Genomic DNA, 8840 nt, shown 5'->3' on the forward strand with positions numbered 1-8840 from the left:
CAACCCCCACCTCACCACCACCACCTCTCAGGGGGCTGTAGAGAGAGACGAGGTCTCCCCTGAGCCTTCATGTCTCCAGAAGAGGAGCGCACAGCACGCGTGTGTCATCTGTCCCTTCACATGCTTCCACTGACAACAACGAAACACGTGTGCATTGTTAACAGCCCATTAAAATTCATTGGGAGCTGCCACTGCTCAACTAGAAGCTGCTCTTGATGCTAAGCCAAATGATTTGAGTTTCTCGTCTCGGTGCTCATGTAAACAAACTGTCAGACATCCAGATGCAAGAATGGAGAAGCATTCGTGGAGTGTAAGGGCTGATGGGGCTCAGCGTATATTCATTTACTAATCTGATTGTTGTGCATAAATTAAATGGCAGTGTTAGAAGTGTATTCCCTGAGCCCGTGTTCTTCTGTATTAATGTGTGATGATTTTGCATCTTGGGTCACTGAGCAAACAGATGCTCACAGCGGTGAACTGAACCAAAGCCGGATGTGTGCAGCCCGTTGTTTTCACACCTGTAGGTCTCTAAATGCTCAGTTTGGAAGATTCCTATTGCAGAACACCATTCCTGGGGTATAAGATGATAGAATCACTGAGTTGAAGAATGGTTGGGTTGGAAGGGACCTTAAATCTTCCCCTGTAGGGATTGCTGGTTGTCCCCGTGGGCTGGTTGCCCCATCCCTGGAGGTGCCCAAGGCCACGGATGGGCCCTGGGAAAGCTGAGGTGGGGGTCACACAGCCCAAGGCAGGGATGGGGCTTTGGGTTCCTTCCAACCCAACCGTGCTGTGACTCTGTGATCCGATTCTACATCAGCAGCTCTGTGCTGCCCACTGCAGACAGCGCTCCGTCAGCAAGGCTGCGGCTCTCTGGCTTTGCCTCATCTCCACAAGCGCAAGGACGTGCAGCATAATGACTTCGTTTACAGTGGAAATCCAATTACTGCAGGGAAGCATTTCATTAGAGTGGATTTTCTCTGCTGGCCGCCGCACTCTGGGAGCTCGCTGGTGGCGTCGGCGCACGGCCAGCTGCTCACACCAGGGCAATGCGTGGCAGTGACAAGCTGTGCAAGGCAGCGTGTCGTGCTCTGAGCTCTGGCAGCTCAGTCAGCTCGTGGTGCTGGGGCTTTCTAGGAACACCTCCTGAAACTCTCCATAACGCACAGTCTCTGCTCAGAGTTTCTCAGCTCGTATCTGCTTTGAATTTGGTGAAATTGGTCTTTATAAAGAGGAAGTACATCCTGCAATGATTTTCTCCCAAAACACAGCAAGCGTTGCATGAATAAGGGCTGGGAATGAACGTGCCTGCCATTAGCACAGTGCAATTTGTGAGCAGGAGGTGCTGCTGCAGAAGGCACGGTGGCAGCAGATTCACGGGGCTGCAGTTGGGCACTGCAATGCAATTCATCAGCAGTGATAGATCTTGCTAAAGAGCAGAGCTCACCTCCGTGGCAGTGACAGATCACCTCCCCGCTATCACTGCATCGCACTGCACTACCAAGGAAATTAAACAGTTTCTCTTGGGGAGTGTAGTATTGGCTATTCAAAGTGGGCTGTTGTAGACGTGGGAGGAGAGCAGAAATGCATGAAAATGAGAGTAGTGAGAGAGAGGGAAGAACGCTCTTTGTGGCCCCATCTTATCAAATCCCCCCCCCGTTTCTCACTTTGAGGCTCTGTGTGGTTTCTGGTTCACCCCAAGGGTGGGCAGTGGGCATGGTGGGGACGGGTTGGGGTCGGACTCAGTGATCTCCAAAGTCTTTTCCAACCAGAGAGATTCTGTGATTCCCTGGTTTAGTTTGATTCAGCATACTCTGGGTGGAGAAAGCATTTGTGATGACTGCAGTGAAGCTTCCTCATGCCTGCTTCCATTTCCCTCTTCCCTGTGATGGCAGGCAGAGCCCTACCAGAAGAACACACTTTGCTCTACAAAGCCTTTTTTAGCCCCGTTGTTCCCATTGCTGCCTGCAGGTGAGTGAGGCACATGCTGGATTGGACTTCTGGGAAGAAGATTCTCTAATAAGCGTGGCTTCTTGCTTGGTTTCTCAATGACATTTTAAGGCAGAGGCAGGCAGGGTGGGTGAAGGAACATTTTGCATCAGCCTACACAGCAGTTACAGCACCCTCGGTAAGTAACGTGTGGGCACATCATACACAGCTCTGCAAAACAGAAATGCAGATATGCGTGCCAGAGAGAACACCCTCTGTGGAACAAAGGGCAGAGCTCTTATTATGGAATCATTGACTCAATTATTCCCTTAAAGCATACGAAAATGCCTCCAGATTTTTTACTTGTTTTGCAAAGGGATGAATAGATCCATACTTTGTTAGTGTAAATAGGTTTCTATTTGAATTAGCAGAGAGAACGCTAGCTTGGCCAGCTCTTCCCCTGCAGGCAGCTCGGTGTAAGCTCTCGGGCCATCAGCCACAGTGCAGAGCAGCAAAGGGAAGAACAACACGACTCTCTAAAGGCACTGAAGTGTGACTGCAGCTCATCTGGATGCCAGGGGTTATGCAGAGAATGGGACACTTCCCCCTCTCCCCATGGCCCCTCCTGGCCTCGGTATCTGGGGAAGAGAATCGAATCCAATCCCATAGAATCAAAGAGAATCATAGAGTCGTAGGTGGGACAATATTCTGGTTCCAGCCTCTCTCATGACAAAGGCATTTCTCATAGTGACAGCACAGATGTAAGCCCTGCTGACATCTCCCTGGCCTTGTGATGTTTTAAAGAGAGAAACTGGGCCCAAACTGGGATGTTTTCATTGCCATATTTCATGTCTTTCACAATTAAAGCTGCTCTATTTCCCTGTTGCTCAAACAAGCATTTGCAGGAGCTCCTAAACCAGCACAAGAACATCTGCGCAGGCCTTTCCCCTTGCAAAAGAGGCACTGTGAAAGAAAAATATCTGGATATCATTTTCCCTCGTATGCCTTTGGACACCCTTAGGCAGATTCCTGTGCTGGCCTCAGGGCAACAGGTTTCTTGTCATTAAAATACAGCACACGAGTTTCAAGAAGCAAAATGGTCCCTATCTCCTGGAACCACGAGGAGCTTTCATGCTGGTGCAAAGCGATGCCAAAGCGTCAGGCCGTGAAGGATTTACATTCACATCTTACTGCAGCAAATCAATACCTGGAGATGGTTGTGTTGAGTATGGCTCTGCAGAGGAGCGTGCAATATACTAGTCAGCCCAGCCTCATTCCATGCTTTGCTATGTACTGTAAGTCCTGGTTTGTGCATCTTTCACAGCAACATGCTATCAAGCAGCAGAGGAAGCAGCAACACTTACATTTCTGGCTGCCTGACATTTCCTACTGCAAACTTCCAGCTTCTTCTCACTTCCCAAGCTGCAATCTTGCACAGTGACGTTCCAGGCCAACTAGCTGCCATGGAACAAACATTCTGGAAGGTTTCTGCTCAAATCAGTTCAGCAGATGAAGACTGAAGCTACCAAGAAAAGGAGGTTTGCCGCACACTGTGTTTCTATGAGGTCATCGCACTCATCCCTGACTTTGATCAGCTTGGAAATTTGGTGGTTGATCAGACTGGAAACTGGATGTTGAGCAGTTTGGGTCCCTCAGCCGTTCCCCATAAGACTTGTGCTCCAGACCCTTATAGCATTCTTGCCCTTCTTTGGATGCAGCCCATGTCCACACCACAATCGACCTGGAAGCCCTCTGAGATGTCCTGAGACATGAGGGGAAGCCAATGAGGAAATGAAGCTAACCAGGGCTTCCAGTGGCCTTCAAGAGAATCACAGAATCCTGGAATGGCCTGGGTTGCAAAGGAGCACAGTGCTCATCCAGTTCCAACCCCCTGCTATGAGCAGGTTGCCAACCAGGCTGCCCAGAGCCACATCCAGCCTGGCAAAGAGAAGGGTTTCACCCCTCTAAGGGAGCAAATCTCATTGACACAGAATTTGATGCTAAAAAAGAGATAAAAGCTATTTCAGAATACTGCAAGAAAGCAGTTAAAGCAAATGAATAAACAAGTGAGACAATATTAATTGTCTGAAACACAATCTGCTTGACTTTTGGTTTATAAAGATCTCTCTACTTGAGTTCCCATAGCAACTATTGCGCAAAACCACACTTTTCCTAATCATCTCCACTGAGTTTAAAGCAATTTTGTAATCCAATCAAATGTAAAGAAGAGAATTTGCTTTTGCGCTGAGAAAACTGCTACCTAATGAGCAAACAGTGACTGGGAGAGGCCAGATTTACAATTACGACCCTAGAGAGACACTTAATTACTGAATAATTAGCGGTTACTGGAGTTCCTCAGCACAGAGAGGAACAGGCTTGTGGGTAATGGCTGTGAGAGGGGCTGCTGCAATTCAAAGGTCTTTCAAGCAGTTTTCTAAGGTGAGAGCAGCAGACCTTACTGTGCATCGCTTTTAGTTGGATATGAGGAGGAGGTTTTTCCCCCAGAGGGTGGTGAGGCACTGGCACAGGTTGCCCAAGGAGGCTGTGGATGCCCCATCCCTGCAGGCATTCAAGGCCAGGCTGGATGTGGCTCTGGGCAGCCTGGGCTGCTGGTTGGCGACCTGCACACAGCAGGGGTTGGAGCTGGATGAGCACTGTGCTCCTGTGCAACCCAGGCTGTTCTATGTTGCTATGACTCTGTGATGCAAACTGCAGTCAGGAATGAATTGCATAACAGCAGAAGCTGAGGCAGTGCAGCTCTTAGAATGAAGTTTTGGGGAATCCAAGCCCCAGAACATCTGAGGGAGCAGAGGATGAGGCTGTCAGATGGGAACTTGCTTTCCAAACAGGTTTCTCCCAGCACAGTCCCCTGTGGAGGTGGGTGATGTCTGCTCAACCTCCCCAGCTGTGCTCAGTGTGAAAGCCTCGTTCCCAGGCAGCAAGTCCCACCTGGCCCTGGGACTTCACAGCACCCTCTGTGTGCTCAGTGTAGATAGATAGGGTCACATTATTTCCCCTTGGAAGGTAGCACTCCCCATAGGAGGAAGTGCTGATGCATAGACTGCTTTCCTGTAATGAAATGCAGAGCTGCAGAAAAGCAATTAGCTCTTGACTTTAATTCTTCAGATGCTGAAGCCCATAAAACTGTTCAGAGCGGCCAATTTTCCCATAAGGCCAAAGCTCAGAAACAGCCAAATAAATTAAGCAAGATCAGTTTGTCTTCCTACAGCGGTACAGAATGCAGCCCCAGGCTTGTTGTGACTTTCAGGGTCAGCCTGCTTTCACCCTGGGCTCTGGGACAATGACTGCATGTCTCCTGACTCATAGGAGCACTCTGCATAATCTCTCAGCATTTCATAAATGCAGGCTCGGTAAATGAGGTCAGGGCTCTGCTGCTGCACCTTGTCCAGGGACTGCAGAGCTTGGTCCACATTTTGGAATCATTACCTGGCCAGCATTCTGCTCTCTCAAATCGGTCAGCCCCAGGTGGGCAGCCCCAGTGCTCCTATGATCATCTGTCTGGTTTTGTTCTTTTTGTCAGGACGTGGAAGGGTACTTAAAAGGGGAAAAATAAAAATAAAAAAATAAATGCAGGAACAAGGATGTATAATAAGGTGTGTGTGTGTATATATATACATATTTTATTTTTTTTTTTCCCCATGTGTGACCACTGACACAACTGGTTGAATTGGCAAAACTTGTTCATCTCTGTAGCTTCATCTTTGGGCAAAACGTTGAGATGTGCTTTGTTTGGTCTTTTTTTTTCCATTTCCAGTTGAAAAGAAATTGAAGCCCCAAAGGAGGACACTTCCTATTCCCACACTTCCTATTCCCATTCCTACCTGTGGGATCTATTTGTCTGAGGCACAGATGTCATCAAGAGAAGAATCACAGCATGGATTGCAAAGGAGCACAGTGCTCATCCAACTCCAACCCCTGCTGTGTGCAGGTCGCCAACCAGCAGCCCAGGCTGCCCAGAGCCACATCCAGCCTTGGATACCTGCAGGGATGGGGCATCCACAGCAATGCATTGGTCTTTCCAATGTTCCGTGTCTCATGGCTGGATCTTCCCTTCTCTGATCAGTATTCAGAACAGTTCAGAGCCTCGTGATTCCTCTTTTGTCTCTAATAACTCATAAGCGCGTGCTTCAGACTCTTTCTGTGCATCAGCAATACTTATTCTCCTTTCTGACTAGATGTGAGCCCAACTTTGGCCAAAACGGCCACAAGTTTTGTGGTTGTGTGCAGGGGGGGAAGAAACGTAGGCTGACCCTAACATCCCCTGTCCCTCAGCTCCTTAGAAAGACAACCTAGAAAGAAGGGGGACCGTTATCAAACAAGAGAAGAGCCTTCCTGTTTAGCACCTGGGTACAGAGCAGGATGCCCCTAGCGGGACGTGAGGACCGCTTCTAAGCGAGGAGGGCTCGTTTCGCTCTCCTCGCTGCCACGAAGCAGCCTCAACTCTGCCCCTCTGTGGCTACGTTGAAAAAGCACATGGGAGCAGATCAGCAATCGGTGGTAATTCTGAGCCCTGAAGTGGCGGAGGAGGTACGAAGTCGTACAGACATCCTTCTGGGGGTCTGTCAAGCCGTTTGCATAAGGAGCTCGGCGTGCCTTTGAAATAATAATCACCTTTTTAACTGCTCTCATGGGTGCTGCGGGCTAGCTTGCTCCACCTGGCAAGGCTACAAATGGTGGGATGTGGTATTTGCCCCATCCCTGCAGGCATTCAAGGCCAGGCTGGATGTGGCTCTGGGCACCCTGCTCTGCTGGTTGGCGACCTGCACACAGCAGGGGTTGGAGCTGGATGAGCACTGTGTTCCTTTTGAACCCAAGCCATGCTGTGATTCTACAATATGAAATTATCGCAAAGACCCCACGGAAAGATGCAGGGGAGGAAAGGAGCCCTTACGCAGCCCATAACAAACATGGCGGCAGCACCGCCCGTAGCAGCGGAAGCGGAACGCTGGCTCCCCATTGGCCAAATCCATCACCGACGAGCCCGCCCCCCCACATAACTCGCCTTCCGATAGGCTGCCGCCCTCTCTGAGCCCGCCCCCACCCCCTTGCAGTCACAGGGCGCAACCTTTGTGCGCATGCTCAGCGTCCCCGGAAGTAGTGTTGTGAGGGCGCGGCGCAAGATGGCGGCTGCGGGGCGGTTGCAGGTTTGGGGCGCGCTACGCAAACCGAGCCCGGTGAAGGAACTGTGGGACGGCACGCGGTGGGAATTGCCGCGGGGCGGAGCCAGGCCCGTCGGTGAGGAGCCCCCGGTGCTCCAGGAGTGGTCTCGTCAGGGCGGAGCAGAGCAGGAGGAGCACCTCTCGCCCTGCTAGCCGTGCTCCGTGCATCCGGGGCACGCTGCTGCCTCAATGCCAGCCACAGACCAGCATTCAGCAGCCGTTCATCAGCCATTTGTCAGCTGTTGGTCAACCGTTGCTCAGCCAGGACCCCCATGTCCTTCTCACAGCTCCTCTCCAGCAGCTCAGCCCCAACCTGTGCAGCTCCATGAGGTTCTTCCTCCCCAGCTGTAGGACCCTGCACTCCTCCTTGTAGGACCCAAGGTTTTCCATCCCTCACCAAAAGCCAGGCTGGATTTTTTTTATGCTGCCAGCAATGTGTCAGATTCCCTCTGCCAGCCTACATCGTGTGATTACCCAGCATGGTCAGTTGGGCTGAAAACTGCACGTCATGTGGCCCAGAAATCAAACTAAAAATAAAAGTAGCTTTCTCTAAAGTGCTCCAGCCAAAGGGACTGAGGGCAATGGTTATCACCTGACATCACTTCTACCCATGGGGAAATCTCCCTTTCTATCCAGGTGCCCTTCTTTTGGATTGTGCCATACTTTGATACGCATAAGTTTGTGTTTGATGAGGGTTTACTTGGGTATATTAGCTTTTATTTGGGTGTATAATGCCAGTTGTAGGTATATGACTGCTATTATGACAATAACTGTTTACTTACAGGGTTAAGGGGACAATATGTCATAACAGCTCTTCTTACCATCTATCAGTGAGTATGCGATGTGACTTTTTGGAGGAGAGATGAAATGTCTCTGTTTTCTGATACAAGCCAATGGGATTTGCCATGCTCTTGCAGAGTGACACCCTGAGATAACCACTGCTTTATCTACTGTGAGCTCACAATGAATGCCACTGTTGTTTTTTTCCTTTTCCCTTCAGGCCATATTTATTCTGCCTTTTCCTGGGTGTTTCTGTTTTGCAACTTTGTGGGTTGGTATTAATGTTGTGTGGCAAGTGCATAAGGCAGATCCTTATCTTCCCATGGAATTGCAACCTGAAACAAGCCTAGATTCTTAGAACTGGTTGTGTCCAAGTTCATAAGATAACATTTTAGAGCCAATATTATTTAAAGGAAAAAATTAAGGCAAAATCCCATAGGGGCAGATGCTGAGTGTAAGCAAATGTTGTGTGTTTAGACTGCATAAAATAATGGACTTTTTTGTTGTTGTTCTTTAACAGCTATAAAGATGGAGTGTTTGGGAAATAGCAGGGTGCCACGATGAAAACTGATTTCATAAACTTTATCAAAGACCAGGAATGGAAATCCACTGAACCAGTTTCATCATGGTTTCATCCTTCCTTCTACCTGTAAGGTTTGGTATGCCTCCTGTACTTGTTTGTTGTCAAGCAAGCACACTTCAAGGGCAGGTGGGACAGCTGCAGCACCTGTGTGCACCTCACCTGGTGCAGTTTCCTGAGCAGAGTTTACTTTTAGGTTTCAAATGCTTGAAGTGCTATGCTAGATTGAAATGTTACTTTTTTTTGGTGGCTCTTACAGGAAGCCTGGCGTTGTTACTTTGCCTGCTTACAGCACTGCCTGAATCTTGAAACTGTGCAGTTGATTTCCTGCACCTGATTTTCCTATTACTCCATGCCAAGAAATGCATGAAATA

Source organism: Tympanuchus pallidicinctus, unplaced genomic scaffold, assembly GCF_026119805.1.
Source record: "Tympanuchus pallidicinctus isolate F22 unplaced genomic scaffold, pur_lepc_1.0 scaffold3, whole genome shotgun sequence".
Taxonomy (NCBI): Eukaryota; Metazoa; Chordata; class Aves; order Galliformes; family Phasianidae; genus Tympanuchus; species Tympanuchus pallidicinctus.